This window comes from Bombus impatiens, unplaced genomic scaffold, assembly GCF_000188095.3.
Source record: "Bombus impatiens unplaced genomic scaffold, BIMP_2.2 scf_0344, whole genome shotgun sequence".
Classification (NCBI taxonomy): Eukaryota; Metazoa; Arthropoda; class Insecta; order Hymenoptera; family Apidae; genus Bombus; species Bombus impatiens.
Window position 1 is genome coordinate 1,382,897 of NT_176763.1, and position 17,968 is coordinate 1,400,864.

General features: G+C 32.6%; 1 protein-coding gene across 1 annotated transcript in view; it reads right to left on the reverse strand.

Annotated features, from left to right (window-relative positions):
• LOC100745699 overlaps nt 1–17,968 on the reverse strand; it is a 55,348-nt gene that overhangs the window by 15,662 nt on the left and 21,718 nt on the right. The window lies entirely within an intron of this gene.

The window sequence follows — 17,968 nt, forward strand, 5'->3', positions numbered from 1 at the left end:
TTTCTTATACAGACGGCTGATTGTTTGACTTGCTGATTGACGCGAAAACATGTGTCGCTTTCTGTTTACATAGCATGAAGTTTGTGCACAAGGCGCACGTTAAAAATAGACTATTCATGCTTTTATGCATTATATTTATGTATTTATACCATATGCTAAAATATGCAAACTATATACAACACGTACAGATTAAGGATATACAAAATATCTTAAGCTAATATAGTATTCGTTACAATATTTAAAGAATGAAACTCATCTCTATTTGTGTTCTATTTCTTTTTTCTTTACTCATTGCATCCATAAAAATAAGAATGTGCATAAACGTTCAGTTAGTGTAATTTTTTAACTTGACATGACTTGACTAATAAATTGACAAGTACAGGCAATAAGAGAAAATAACAGGTAACAGGCCAAGGAGCTAAAGAAATATTAAAGAGTGAAATAAAAACATTAAATATACGTGTAAATTAAGTTATAGTCATGAGGATCAACATTTCTAAAACGAGTTTATAATATGTACATCAAGTACAATAGGTTTACTGTTAAAACCAATAGATAAAGCTGAAATAAATAAATTTGGATAACGTTAATTTTTATCAAATATACGGCAACAAATTTTTAAAACGAAATGGAGGGTACAGATTTAGAGAAACAAATGAAAACGAACATGGAAATCTACCGTGGATAATAGCAATATGCATTGGAATTTTACAGGATATGACATAGATAGATGATAATTTTGATTACAGCAATCTTATAAATACTTACGTATCTCTATAATACGATTGTTTTGCTTAAAATGGAGCAGAATAATATCAAAGAAAGTATTTACAGAACATAGATATGGATACAACAATATGTAATAAAAAAATTCATGAATTAGATCAGAACGAAGCAGGTTCGAAGTATCTGTGTCTCCATACGATAACGTATGTGAGTCACTATCACGAAGAATGAGTCACGAGATAAATGTAGAGTAGAAACTCGTAAAACACGTAAAATTTATACATATGTAATAGTATGAATTCTTAATCATTATATATTTTAACGGAAAGCAATATATTACATACTTTAATAATAGCAAATTTTTCATTACATAATCTCCATCACACATATAATAAAACTTATTGTACAGTAGTGATATTTTTGAAAAGAATGCATCAGTTGGATACTGGACGTAACCGGAGACTAGGATTAGAGACAATCGAGATGTAGAATCATCTAAGATTGCAGAAATGCTCAGATGAAGTCAGCAATTTGATTAAGTAATAACAGTGTTCATATGTATATTGTACAGCTTATTTTCATCAGTTCAAGATCTCTTTGAGTTACTTGTTTATACTTCCTACAGTTTTACATATAACCGTATGTAGATCTATTTATACATTTTGAAGAATTATCACCTAAGTTTCCACGGCCTGTCCAATGGCAAGCAAATGCAACAGGAATTTGTGCGATATGCGCGTTTCTACGGCATGATTCATTTAATTTTTTCTCTCGAGTAGTAAAAGAGGTTTCTGTATACATAGTCCCAGAAAAATAAACATAAAAGACAATTGCAAACTTTCGAAATTTTAATTGTAAAATAATATTTTACAGATTTCTATCGCTAGATCATATTTTTATATTAATTGCTCTTCGGTGAAGGATAATTTGACAAATTTTTGTGAAGTATTATAACTGAGAAACACTGTAAAACATATCAATCTTTTTTAAAGATTGTGAACTCCGTAATTTCAACCGCATCGCTAATAATGTATTATAGTAAACAATCTATCTAAAAAAAGAGAAAAGAGAATACTTATTCTTAAATGATATTAATTTATATGAAATGATTAATAAAAAATTTGAATTGTAAGTAAATCGTAAAGTTTGTATCGAAATATAAGCTACGAAGATATCCACGAAAATTTAGCTCTTTTTAATTCTACATTGAGCTTGAGGTTGTCAGTGTCGTGTGAACGAAACTTGTCGCACAAGTTTATGCGATGGTTAGTTTCTTTAATGTCCTGCTTTATTTCTCGCATTACATCTCCGTGAATAAAATACAAATACTCGGTTGAACTTCATCGTAGTACGCGCAGTATATTTCGGTATACTGTTATCCTGTTACCGTGATATCCTGTGGCACACGTGTCTCATTATTTGCAAGACAGTGGTAAAACAGGAATGAGTGGATATTTAAAATGCCTAGATACATATTTTCTGGTGATAAATATGACACAATTAAAACTAATTTCATCTCTATAACTATTTATATGTATTATATTCTTTAGTTACGGATCCAAAGAGAGAGAGAGAGAGAGAGAGAGAGAGAGAAGAAGTGATATAATAATCTTTAATTTTATGCAACTATTAACTGTTTCTAAACTTTTATAAATTATGCATGAAAAATTGTGTCGACTAAAAATAAGTATAGCTCCAAACGTAAGATGGATCATTTGTTAGTCATCTTCTGTTGGATAAGATCTATACGTGTAATTTATATGTAATTTTAAAACTTCATATTTAGAAAATTATCGTATATTAAAAGATATAGTTGAAATATATATGAAAATGGAATAGGTGTATATTTTGTGTCATTAAAAAACGTACGACACTTCTCGTTAATTTTTGTCCCTATCTTTATCTGTATCTTCATTTAATAATACCACTTTATTTTTATTTAGTAAAATAACTAAATAAAGTAAATAAAAATAAAATATGTTTATCTTTTAATCTAGTTTTACTCCAGTTTAGTCCACTAAATTGTAGCTATGTTTATGGTTAAAATATACTTTCTTTACATAAATTATGACAAGTTAAAAGCAATTGTATGCTTAATTGCAATGTTGTTACGTTAACGAATATTACTGTGTAATTAAAAATACGAATATAAAAATAAAAAACATCTTAATCACATTGATCGCATGTATGGAGACATCTGTAGAAGAAATGATTAACCCGCTTGAATATCTACACAGAAATAGTGATTCAAATACATACTATGTCAGAAGGTACGCATATTAGCATAAATGATAGTGCACATAATTTGAACTATAGCGAACTTCTTTACCGATTGACTGATTCTTCTGTATCGACTGTGGAAAAAACCACGTGGTTGTGTATGCACGTGACATACATGAGTTTGAATAGATGCTCGCACTGAAAACGCACTAGTTCTAACATATTTTATCAATGAAAAAGGTAAAACTAAAATATGATTGATTTTCTAGAAATAACTCGCTTATAGATATACCTAATTATGAACGGATTCTATAAATATATAGTTTGAATAACACGATACAGTGTCTGTTCAATATTGCATAATATAAAAATTGAAGATTGAGCTTTATGTTGCCTCCGATTACAAAGAATAAACGTAACTTAAATATAATACCGTGTAAATCACGTTATCGTGTAAATGTTACTTGGTCTTTCTTCGCAAGATTAAACTAAATTGTAAGTTTACAGCTAAATTTGTACACAATAGTAAATTCCATTACTAGAACAATATTTTGTTTGCACTATATTACACTAGTACAATATTTATGGATATTCGTTCAGAAGAAAAAATTCTTTCAATGTCATGATTTATACTGAATTTAAGGTTAAAATTGAAAATAGAAAATGAACATGGAACGTTTATTTTTCTTCATTTCCAAATGCTTTCTTTACGTGAAATATAGATTCAACTCTGACAAATGATAATGACAAGAAGAACTTGTATTTGTAACTAAATTTAGTTTTAGTTCCAACTGCAATTTATCGCTAGATAGAAAAACAAATTCATCATTAAATACAAATGATGTACATAGGTATATACATATATTATTTTAATATGTTGCATCTAGTCTAACGCTCGTTTACAAAAAGGATTTTAAAATAAAAGTTGAAACATGTGATTTAAAAGAAAAATCTTTAGCACGATATTTGCCCTGTTGTAATGTATTTTCCAATTTCTACCTTTCAATGTAATACAAATACGTACTTTGGTTTGGCATAAAATAAGTGCAATTTTGATTTTCAAAAAATATCAAGTTCTTAATAACATATACTAAGTATTGCAAAAACTTTACTGCCTTTTGGAAACAGGAAACGACGTAAAAAGCTACCTGAAGTATTACATCTGTTCGTTAGCTATTAAAACAATACAACACACTTTATGTAACATTTTGTGGCCATATACAAATTCAAAAGAAAATTTCCTGTGATTTGGCAATAGTAAAACTGAAATTAAAGTGCAGCTCGATAACTGACACAACTAACGTAACTACGTCAGGCTCGACTTATCGATTTCAGACTTGGGGTCGACCTCTAAAAGAGTTTGAGCCAATTTTAGCAATCATATTGAGTACATCAGTTTCAGAGGAATGTGCACATAGCTCTTGTCATGTTAATATTTTAATTGTCTTAATTATGTTAATTATCCTTATACGTATTATATATATACAAAGTTTATCAAATTTTTAAATAATATTATATTGATTTCAAACAAACAAATCAAGTTGCAAAATGAATTTTATCAACAATAATTTATTTATGAGCATTTATATAAGGCTCGGAGTGCTTAAAAATTAAAATTGACTCGATTAGATAATTTTTTCAAAAGAATCATTTTTACCAAAAATATAAGAAATAAAAATTTTTCAAAAAGCATGTTATCGATATTACGTGAAATTATCCAGCATATCTACATTACGTAAAAGACTTTATAATACACAATGAATATTCTTAGTTCTTTAACATTGTTACAATAAATTACGTAAGCAATTATACGTATGAAGACTTATTTAAGATTATTCTTATCGATAGATACTGTCGTACAATACCACAAAACAGCATGATCTCACGAGAATGTTAAAGATAGATTGTTACACTTGTTTTAAGTGATTGTATTCAAGCTACTTTGCACCTTGCTACCTTTTATTAAAATAACTTTTTCATTTTCATATACAATTTTTTATTTATATATTGAATTTTTGCTTTCGAATTATAAGCAAATTATAAACAGTTTATTATAAAAATTATTAATGCATTAAAAATTTTAGTACTATAATTGTCATGACTATTTTGCAAAGTGCAGGACTAATTTTGAAGCTCAATAGTTTTCCATAGTTCATATATAATAATGTATAAACGACATTGTAATACTAATTATTATAATAGTCATGAATTGAAACAAAAACTAGTAAACGCGATGATGTTATACACTTTAAGTGGACGACTCGATAGTGTGTAATTTCTCAATGGAAGTATGTACATAGTGTAATAGTGATGGTTAAGTGATTGATCATCAGCAGTGATTTAAAGTATAAGTGTAAGTAGAAAATATGTAGCTTGTAAGTGTTGCTTCAGCTTAAGGTTATGACGCTTATGCTAGTAACAGAAGGAAAAAGACGATCATGATTATATGATATACGTAAATTATGTAATTTGAACACTGGAAGAGGAAGGGCTTGTTTACGTCATAGATAATTCGTATTCGACATCAATTTACATAGATTTAAATAACATTTCCCGATTGATTTCTGTGTATTGAAAATTTACGTAAGTACTTCGTTTCCTATGTTGCAGTTTGTCCTATTTGCAGTTTTAATATTGACATAAATTTGTATATTGCGAATGATACTAAAAAAGAAAGAAGACAATAATCGTTTTAAACTTGGTCAATTATTTCATGCTATAAAAGTACTATATACCAATACATAAAATAGTATAATAAAAATAATACGTAACAATATACCTATGTATTCGAATAAAAGTGTCGGTTCATTTAAAAATATTACGTAAAATTTTATAATCGACAAATCGCTCTGTTATGTTTCTGTTTACATACATCAAACTACCTTTAGGTGGCTAGTTCTCTCACTATTTCTCATGGATCGATAATGGTTAAGATAATATCACAGTTTTCAAAAGTATAGCACATGTACTACGTATGCAATGGTGATAATGTTAATCCCTGATATCGGTGATATCTGCGATGTTAGTGTACAATATTACACAAATATTAATCTGTATAATATAGAGCGCAGCGTTATGTAAGTATAAAAAAGACGATTGCATTTAATTGCTGTATCTCATTTAGTGTTGGTATTCAGGCCATTTTTATTAGCACAATAAATGTCTCTTTTGTGACGTTCGCTTGGAAGCAGTTACACGCAAGGTGACTGCCAGTAGAATATTTTAGAAACATGTAATCTCAAATCTACACTCTTTTGCAAACAAAAAGGGAAGAAATAATTTTTTATATAAATGTCACGTATTTCAAATTTACAGTTTGCTGATAAGAAAATAAGCAGTAATTATTGATATAAATAATAAAAAAATCTATAGATATAAACTATATACTGTTCTGTAAGATAAACATCTAAGAACATCAGTGAAATATCCAAAAGCATTATTGGACTGAACATAAAGAAGTGGTAAAAATTTGATACTAAAAATTTAATATAGAAAATCACCGAACTGTGGATGTTTATGCATATTCATGTCATGAAAATAATTAAAAAAAGAAAAGCTAAACAGAGATTTTTTTTATTTATTCGCGTATTCACCTTACTTGGAATTCTCTCGTATTTGTACTACTCTCTTTCAATACATCAAAACACTTATGTGTTAATAAATATTATCTATTCAATGAACATAGTTCTCTTTTTGCGTAATATATGGTATATCAAATAGTAAAAAAATTTAATATCGCAGCAGCATGCATCTCGCTTTTCAAATATTTAATAAAAAAGATCTATATAGTCTAAGAAAACATAGCTTTGGTATTAAACTTAGAGTACAATGCACCGTAGAAAAACATATGACGAAACAATTCATAAACCCACACTCGTTTAATATCCCAACGCGTTCGGCGTTCTGCGTCACATGTTACGACAGAAAGTATACACGATACCTGTTGGCAAGGAACCACGAAAATGTAGTTATTATACAATCGATGGTTGATATCTTGCATAGAACCTCTCGCCAAGCCAAGTCTGATTCAATTAATGGAAACGTTGATAAATTCGATTTTACGATACGTAACGTAACGATCGTAGAAGGAAGTAGAGGTTATTTGCGGCCGGCAGTCAAGGACTTTCTCTTACATAATACGTTCACACTGCTACAACTACGCTGTCCACGTAGCAATAATTATTACGATGCTATACAAAGAATGGAATCGTGTTTGACGATTTTCTAGTTCAGGAATTTCGATAACGAGGAACAGACTATTAATATCTATTGCGTGTTTGTTTGATGTGAACCGGCACCTACCACGTTGCTAAACACACTAGACAGAATAAACTACACGGCTGTGATCTAAAAACAAATTAGCTACCAGGAAATATCTATCCTTATACTTATAAAACAATTCTAACCGTAAAACTTGTTGGCCGTTCCTTTCGAACAAATAAAGCCTACTGTGGAATGTCAAATTCGAGATTTTCATTGAACTTCTCTTTGATAACACAACGATACAAAATGAATTACTTATCTGTTAAAACTTACTATTTAAATCTTGTATTCAGGGGCGTTAATTTTATCAAACATCTACTATGAACAGGAACATTCAATCGTTACTTGCGTGCATAAAGACTTGCATTCATAATACTACTTTCATAACCTTCATTCATACATTTCTTGGTAAAACATGTAATAAAAACACAACACGAATGAATCAATAAAACTGAATATTAAAAACAACATACCGTTCGGAACCGTGAGAATTTGTTCGATGGGAGATCCGAATAGCGAGATCGATGAATCCCAAGCACGTATTCAAACACCGGTTTCTGGTTAAATGTCCAAGAATCGATCGGATCAATGGAATCTGACGATCCCGCGAACACTGCGGCTTCTCAATGTCTAGATGCTTCTTGTAAGACTGGTATCTTTTCAAGGACGGAATAACGGTGCCAGAAGCGCGAACGACACAGTAAGCTGGTTAAACGGCTGGCCACCACTTCGGCTTGTCTTGTCCTACCTGACGGATATCCGGCGAAAAGCTCGACACACGTGTCGCGACGCAATTTCCGGAAAATTTTGGAAGATCACGCGTGGCTGAGTTACGAACGATGCTAGAAACGAACTGCCGTCGTGAAAGATCACCGAGAACAAGGCGGACGGTTGTGCATATCGGTCTAAGTTAGCGTCGTATTGGTAACAACGTACACATAGGTGCCTCCTCCGCGCCACTATGTAGATATGTGTTCTGCTGCGACCGTGTTCAGAATCGCGTGAGAGTGGGGCGTCTGCGCTCTCTCGTTGGCGACCTTTATTTGCATGCAAATTAGTGCGCGGGCGTGTTATTACTTCCATGTAAATCGAGCGTGCGCCTTTCACGTGAATGCTTTTCCCGAACACCGCGAGAATTATTTTTCCTCCTCCCCTTTCTTTCATTCTCTTCCTTTCAATTTTTATCTACTTAAACCTTGATACTTAGCCTGATACACATTGAATTATCGCGACTGATTATTTTGATTAATATAACAGTATTTGAGCGATGATACGATTATCGAATGATGAATTGTGATTAGGAAGATGCGTGATATGATAACATTTTTTGTATATCGTTATTTCAGTTGAAAATTCGAGATTCTCGTTTTTAGGGTAAGGAATATAGAGCTGATCTCGTAGAAGTAGAAACGTGGGAAAATCTTGGCGTTAAACCGAGTGAAAAGTGTCTTTCTTGGTTTTTCTTATGTTTAAATGTTGCGTCAATTGCTCGGTCAAATTATGTTAAGTATTAATTATGTAATAATTATTATTAATTAGGTAATAAATAATGAATGATAATTCACTGTGTAATTTTAAGAAGAAAGTTTGGACTGGTGTATCATATTATGTATGTTGTTTTATTCAATTTTTCGTATCTTTTAAAAATCTGATAGATTGTTTCTTTCACGTTTACGATTAAAGATCATTAAATGTGCAAGCTATTTTAGAATTACGTTTTGTTAGTCTATTTTTGAAAAACTATTTCTAAAATTATGTATATAAACACCGTCTAAATTTGTGGCAGAAGCGAAGATTGACAGATTTTATGTCTCGAAATACGACGAAAACCAGGAACAACAGAATTGCGTTGGAGGTTTTATTTTCGAGAAAATCATAAATCTTTCGTAGAACAAATTCCTGTACATTCCTATCTAGTTGCGAATTTGGCAAATTCACGTGTATATTTCCAAATAAAATTTCAGCGGAAATGAAGCCTCCAACGTAATCTCATTATTCTTGATGTTTGTCTTACTTTCAGCTATATATATCTAACAGAATATGTGCTTTTACGTATAAAATTTATTCTCGATGGAATAAAGATTATTTTTAGATTGAATTACATAATATTACAATATCGTAAATTCCACATAAATTCCGCAGAAATATGATAAGTAACATTTGTTTTATATCACATATATAAATTATAAATTATGGCCAATGAACAATATTAACAGATAAGAATCTAACAGATAAGGATATTAAATTACGCCATTAAAGTCAGATCTTACGAAATGTACCTACACATATATATTTATGTTTGTCATTAAACATAATTGTTAAACTTCGTAGTGCTGTAATGTACCTACATATTAGGCTATTATGATTTTGTCTTATCATGTTTAATTTTTTCTCATTCAATTCCCGATAAAATTTTTGAAAATTCATTATTGAAAACTAAGAACACATTTTGCTAAATGACCTATTAAGTTGAGTAGATTCTTTACAAATGTTCTATACATATCACGTATTCTTACTTTTTGTATCAATTGGATACAAGTTGATGTAAATTGTGACTTATATAACGATCAGAGAACAAGATGTAAGCTTCTTACTTACTACCGACGCCAAAAACATTTATTACGGAAATTGCATCAAGTTATGTTGACGATTAGTTTTATTTTTAACTTAATCAAACGTTTGATATCTTAACAGGAGTTCGATACTCATACAATGATGCATCTCAGCGGGACGATTATCACGTCGTGTACCACATATATGAGAGAAATAAGTTTGATATTGATAAAATCAATATTTTAGTCGTCTCAGTGATTTAACATGAGAAGTAATTTGAATTTAGAATATTAAGGTAATCGTAAATTTTCGGATCCGTTTATTTATTTATTATCTGATCAAAATATTTTGTATTAATACTGTCACGCAAAAATCAATAAAACGTATGTATTTGAAAAAATAAGTAGTAAATGGATAGTATTAATTTTATTAAGCTTATTTAATTATTTTCTTTATTATAGTACTTCGTAAACTGTAAGAGTTCGTTCAAAATTAAACTGCTCGACTCTATGTGTAAATCTCGACTAAACTGGTCGACTCTATGTGTATCTATTAATAAGAACCTGCAGATACCTAACAATTCGTGCATGAGAACTAAAATGAAAGACATTTCTAAGTACGGATAGCTAGAAATTAATAGGCGTATTAATCGTAATTTAATTAAAAATTTACTATAATTTCTTTAATTAAAATTAGAAACTTTATTTATAAAGATAAAATTTCTCAGAAATTTTCGAAGATTAGTTTTATAAAATCCTAAATTAACAAATATAGGACTAAAATTATTATACTGTTTATTATTATTATTATTATTATTATACTGTTAGTAACAATTTCACAATATCATGTTGCGTAAAATTCATTTTTTATATTTTATGTTGCATCAAAAAATTGCGTATCCTTTATCATAAGTTAAATTATTAATATACGTTAAACTAACGTTATTATATGACTTCTTCTAATTCATATTTATACACGCGTGGTATAATCCAAAAAGTTAATACTAAATAGATATAGATAGAGGGCAAACAGGAAGCAATTCGTGTAAACACAAAAATCAGTATCACGTAATTTATCTCTTTTCATTGCTCGACGGGGTTACACAACAAACGGGGTTACAAACAACTGTCGTTATTATCAGTCGTAAAACATATAATTTTGTCAAGCTTCAATTATGTAACGTGCCCCAGAAGTTTAAACGATCAAATGTCTCCAATATGTCCTACAGGTGGAGATAAGAAAAAATATGTTATAAACATAGGTATGCTGACGTTTTATAAAAAAGTTATAACAGAAATGCGAAACCTAAAGGCATTAGAAGAACATTATCGTGAAAAATTGATCGGGAAGAACACATTATTTGTCCCACAAGGTCATCAAATCTTACATCGTCAGTCTTTTATCAGTGAGGAATAGCGAAAGCGATTGTGCATCGTGCAAGAATCAATTCGCGACAAGAAGCAATAGAAAAGATTAATGGTTCATTCATTGAATAAATCAGCATTTGTTCACAACTGCAACAGCAAGATAAACATGAAATTCGAAGCGTAATAGACTCAATTTCCCTATGATGACAAGCTTGTGTTCGAGACGAAGGGCGGCACTTTGAAATGGAAATACAAGTCAACTTCTTTTAACGTAATAAAGCGTCACAGACACGTGTTTATGCAACTTCTTGTTTTCCGATCGCTTAAACTTGGGACACTGTATGTTCCGGAGTCCATAAGACAAGACTATAGAGGAAGACGATGGATTTGTTGATATTGATGACAAAATCTACCTCTCAGCCTACACACTATCTTTTAAAGTTCCATCAACCGATCGTCAGTGACTCGATAAATAAATAATATTTACTACAACTCTTTTACAACAGGTTTGCCTTCGATTCTTTCACTTGAGCTGGTTCGTGGAAAAACTGCCAGGCTGTCTCGTAATTCGTTCCGTGAAAGCGATACCTATGAATTTTCATGATTTGCTGGAATTGGCGACACTTTACGCGGAACCAGGCTATGCCTTCCACGATTTCATTCTCGTACGTGGAACGAATTCCTTTCAAAAGTTGAACGTGCACTAAAAAGATGCAGGTGAAGATATACATAAACACTTGCCTACTTTTTCTCTTGATATCTATCTGCTGTATTTATGCACGACTGCAGATAAGTAAGGCAGATAAAGAACAAAAACTAGTCTGGTAGCATTAAGAGTCTAAAAGAATATCTTATATATCGTCTCATTCCAAACAAATTGAGATGAATTACTATAGAATTACACTTTCGAAGAGATACAAAAATCACCACTGGTTGGAACAGCAGCACTATTTGACCTTTCAATTTGAGTGTGAAGCGATCGATAAAGTTACAGTATCGGTGTAGTAGAGAGAGAGCAATTGTACCAGTGAATGGTTTAACAGGTACGAGCCAATGGCAGAACCCGCATCTTCTGGTGCCACGCCCCATCAGCCTCCAGCAGATCAGTACCTGGACCAGGATGCTCGAAAGGCAGATTTGAAATTGTCCTAACCACTTCAATCTGTATTGTGCATCCTTTGAAAATAACGAACATCGTATTCATTTAAAACAGCCAGGACAGACCTCAGCTAAGATATATCTATGAGTGTCCAGTTTCTATTACTTACAGAATTCTGTTACACGTTGGACGTGTTCCAAAACGGTATCATGCAAATGAAATCTCAGCACAAGGATTCCAAGTGCAGCCCATACTTTTTCAGTAGCGAGCTTACTGGAAATGTATAACAGGTAGCCATTATTATTACAACATCGCGACAAAATGGCGAATCAGTTGATGGATTGCAAAGAGTAAAAAAGGTAAATAGATATACACATGTAGAATAGATTAGGGATGAAATGACAAGACATTAGTTGCCGTGAGGATGTTATTAATCGGCTACTTTGATTTAGAATAGTAACATGAAAAAATGGATTTGTTAACGTTCGTAATTAATGTTTTATATTAATTTTATATAGATTAAAGCGCGTCTTTAATATAGAAATTTCCAAAATTTTACTAACGACTACTTGATGAGTAACATATAGTCTAAATCTACTAGAGTAGTATTTGAAATAAAATTTAATTCGACTTGAAGCGCTAAATTCTTTAATAAAAGTTGAAAATAATATTATAAGAGGTTATTATAATATATCATAATTCATTTTAGCTTCTGGAATACAATATCGTTACAAAATTTGAATTAGCAGATGGAATTAGTAAAGACAGTTCTTTAATATTCAAACTATTTGACAAAAATTATATAATACCAATCACTCACTCTCATCTGAATTATGTCGATTCAGAAACAATATACAATACATGTAATAGATGCATTGTTGTCCCTTTATTATACCATATACCTCACATCTTAGAGAACAGCCGCACTTTCTCTAAAAAGAAAGTACCATTAGATTGTTGAAATGAAACAACACTCTAAGTTCTTATTCCCGCCAATTTTTATATTTTTCCGAAAAAAAAAAGAACGAAATCGATATATTAATAGCATTTGAAAGTTACGTTAATCGCTGCTGTTTGTTCATTGGATAAGTTATAAGTTACTCCAAGTACAGTACATCGAGAAGCTTAAGCTGATCCTGAACGTGGCTCGATACCAGAAGAGCGGCGAGTTGTGACAACTTCTTGGAAAAGATTAGGCGTCGTTAGCGGCCTTCGCCGGACATCGACCCTGTCGGTAGTGAGTCTGTCTCAGCCTCAATGTTGCTCAAGTTCTCAGATGTCTAAACATCGAATTCTTCTATATAACGTGATCAACGTACGAGATCGAATATTTCCGTGATATGTTAATACTTCATTTCACCATAGGACTATAATCATAGGTTTTAAAAGAATCCGTATCCGGTAATTTTTAGCGGCGTGCCTCTGCGTGCGCCATTTTGGTACCACGCTATTACGATTCGAAATGTTGCAATTTTAAAAGTAAATTGAAGTTTGATTTAACTTCTCTGGCACAAGTTTTGATTGAGACTTTACCTCAACATTGATTGATTAATGAATCTTCCTGTTCATTTTTATGGTAGTTGTGATTGCTTTTACTCAGATTACTTTACATTTCTATTAAAACATCGACTATCATATAACGTGAAAAATTAGAAGATAAAATGTAACGGACAGGGCTACGAATACTTTTACTAACTTAAAAGACTAAACTAATTTCACTACTCGTCATATCTTATTATTTGAAAATAATTTAAAACTGCCGATAAGAGGTAACAAGAAAGCCTGGTTAAATTAGAACATTTTTACTATTTATAGGATAATTTGAAGAACGAAATGAAATCGTTGGAAAGAAGTAGAAGATATATAATTTAAATAAACATTGCTACGTCTCGATAACCCAAACCCAACCCAAATCAGGTTCTAAACTTTTCCACTACAATCGTATCACACATATCGATTTCAACGTGTCATTCTAAGCAACAAGCGTCGGTATTAAAACGGTGTCTAAGGAATCGGAGCCTCGTAGCACGTTAATTAAATCTTGTCAGAAATGGAAACAGGTAGTCATTGACGGTGAGAAGCACACGAGCCCTTAGAAATCGGCCCGGACAAAATCTCTAGAGGAAGAATGAAAGTAATGTCGTAAATCCTTTTGCGGGAGGTTCTCGCCGTTGCATTGCGAGCACTTGTGCAAGAATCTCTCGTAAGTCAATCCACTTCCCCTCCGATGGTTCGTCGGGTTTCCCACTCGACAGCCATCTCTCCCACCAAATCTGTCCGGGAAGAATCCGCAGAACGTTGGAAGGGATGGATCTGCCCTCCTCCCTGCTTCAGAAATCTTTACTCTATCGGTTAGGTGGAGGAACCTTGTACTACAAGATGGATAATTTGTCGTTTTAACGGCAGCGCACGCCGACGCAAAAATCTTGTCCTTCGACGAAACAACCAGCCTACCGGATCTCCTTTCTGGTTTTTGCGCCAAAGGGATACTGTCGGAAATATTCGTCGGAAGAATACCGCCCTATCCTTTCCGGGTTTCCCAGTGACGTAACGCTACGTCACGGAAACGCGTTACGCGTATTTCGTCAACTTATCAATAGAAATTCATATATCTCGCGAGTTCTGATAAGAGAAAATGATTTGAATGTATTAATAAATGGGATTTCGTTTTTTTTTTTTTAGTATTATATTTATTAATCTGTTAATCCGTCTATTTGACCTGTTTAATCTGTTGTCCTGGTCTCTTAGCCAAGAATATTTATAATTTCAGAATTAGTAACTAACGATGACATTCTAATTGGGTCAATCTTAACTTTTGCAAATATAAGTACGATATGGTTTATTTTTAATGGAAATGACACGCACAGTACGGCGGTTGAATGAGAATTCGGAATAAAAATCAAAATTCGCTGGTGGTCGTAGACCACGTTTGCCACGGTCGCACGTTCGCAGTCCACGTTCGCAGGTTCGCAGTCCACGTTCGCAGACGACGTTCGCAGGTTTGCAGACCACGTTTCCACGTTCCACAGTGCGGCATTTGAATGAGGATTCGGGACAAAAATCAACAAATGCGTATAATTCGAATATACAGTTTTATAGAAACTTGATATCAAAGCATGTGACACGAGTAAATTTTTGTTAATATTTTCGTTACCCTTTGGCTCAGTTGAATATTTATTTCCTTGGCCAACCACACGCGGTGACGTTCAAGCAAATAGTGTTGATACCAAGGACAATCTTTCTATTATTTCGTAAGGATCATGCACAAGTCATTTATCTCCCCTTTTATTCCATAACGTATTGTGTTGACACTTAGCAAAGGACAGGGAGTTTCCATAACTTAAAAAATTTGTTTGGAATAAATATAATCAGAATTCCACTTCTCGACCAAGTCGCGATTGCGAATGCATTTTGCTAGAAAAGTAAACAACATCCAATGTAATAGTTTGTAGCAGAAAAAAGTTATATAGCAATGTGATACAATATCTTCTTGACACAGAACAATTAAAATTATAGGATAATTTGGATCCTTTTCTTTTAAGATCGTTCTTTAAAAAAAGAAAGGAATTTTTAAATTAGAAATTAACATTGTACATATCTTTGCTCAAATTCTTTATGTTTAAGATGTAACAAACGCTATTTAACAAGAATTGGAAAACAAGAATATATAATTGAGTGAGTGAGCTAATTTTCATGCGATTAAATTTTAATGTACAAGCGATGTTTACTAATCCTCTATCGATTTTAGGGGGAATTATTGTTTACATTTATGCTATTTACAGACTGATGATATCATCGAATAATAAGACCAAAATCGAACAATGATTATTTCGATTTTTATTCACTGTATGACACACTATGCTACATATTAAAAACTAATAGATCCATGTATAAATAAAGAAATTGTTATATTCAAGAGATTGGAAATCCGAGTAACGGGTTAACTCGTTAACTCGTGAAAGTGGTTAACAAGTGAAAATGTAAAAAACGGAAAGACTTTTCTCACTTGTGACGTTCTTATTTCCTTTTTGTGTATCGAGTGATCCATAAATGCGCATAAACGATCGGTGAAACGCGTTGATCGATTTGCATAATAATCGAAGCAAAGCTTCTTGATATCGGAGGCCAGTATGACGCAAAGAAATATGTAAAAGTTGTCTATGTGCCATATGATATATAAATGAAAGGCGTTAACGGCGCGTTACTGCGTCGCCTAGTTAATTAGAAGAATTAATTAGCATCGATAAGTAGCATAATTAATATGCGCAACCGAGGCGCCTTCCTCCGGATGTCGATGCGGTGTCGAAGATGTCGCGATTTTCGGCATCGTGAAACGAACTCCCACACCTCCATCTTCGACCACCTACGATGATTCGTGCATCACATCGAATTAGCAGAATACCAAGGTTCGAAGGGAAAGTCTCTTAACTCGTATAAATCTTTATTGTACTTGATCGAGCGAATCAAACGAGTTTATTGAGAAAATGAGTTTTCGAAACTCGCAAGTATTTGCATAAAATTAATACCGGTTCTATATATGTTCGGCTGAGTTCCGTTTTGCGATTTTGTCGAAAAGGAACGTAACGTAACGAAGTAAGCAGATAATGCGTTGGCATATACTAATGTCATCGTGTTACGTTCATGCTGTTTCTCAATGACATTCCACTGGTTTCATTCATGATGCGCTTGTTACTACGCCTTATTTTGGGTTCTCTGACTGTACGGTGTAAAATACGTATACAATTTAATGAAAGTTATGGGATTCAATATATTATTTAAGTTGATTCAATATACACCTGTAAAAGTGGCACTTATAATCAGAATATAAAGAATGTTATTTTAAAAGTTGTCATTTGTGACTTTAGACAACTAATATTTCGTAATACTCAAATCGTGTGTTTAATTATTAATAGACTGCGCGTATTTATGAATTAATGAAAATTATAAAAAATGTAGTTAACGTATCTAATTCGTAAAAATGTACAAAATAAAATGCTCGTTGGAACGTTTAGAGGATAAATCAAATCTCTATTTATATTATAAATCTCTATTATAATATTGTAAAAATAGTAAAGTAATAATATTACCTACAATAGAAACAATATTAAGAAACGCAACGTTATTCTATCAGGATGCGACGACATTAAAGGACAATTGTACGAATAGAAAAGAAAATGATGACAAGTGAGTGGCATTATTTGATCACTGGAGCTGATCGAGAATGTAATCATAAGGTCGGAATGAACGGTTGGCTCGCGCGAATCGCGACGATCATTTCTGACAGGAAGTCTGGCCAAAGAGGAAGCCTCGGTCTGCGTCAGCAGACGTCGTTCTCTACCGTACGCCTTTCGTGCCGGCTCGTGCCGTTTCAGCTGCATTCATGCCTTTTGCATTTGCTCGTGCAGGCTTGCCGACAAAGACCGCCGGCGTGGCACTCGCATCGCATTTTCGATTACCTGCTCGACACAGCTCGCTCGTGTCTCGCACCCACGTTCTTTCATTCCGACTCCGCGTCCTCGAAACGAATGATCTGTATGCCATCGTATCGCTCGAACGATACGTCGTCCACCTTATTCTCGTTTACGAAACGAGCTGATTTGCTTATTAACACATCTCCTGCTGGTCACGTAAAAATACCTTTTTTTCGTAATATCGTTTCACCGTTGATTACCTTAAAGTATATCCACCTTGTACAAAATTGTTGTATTTAGATTTACGATTATCCTTTTAAAACATTGCT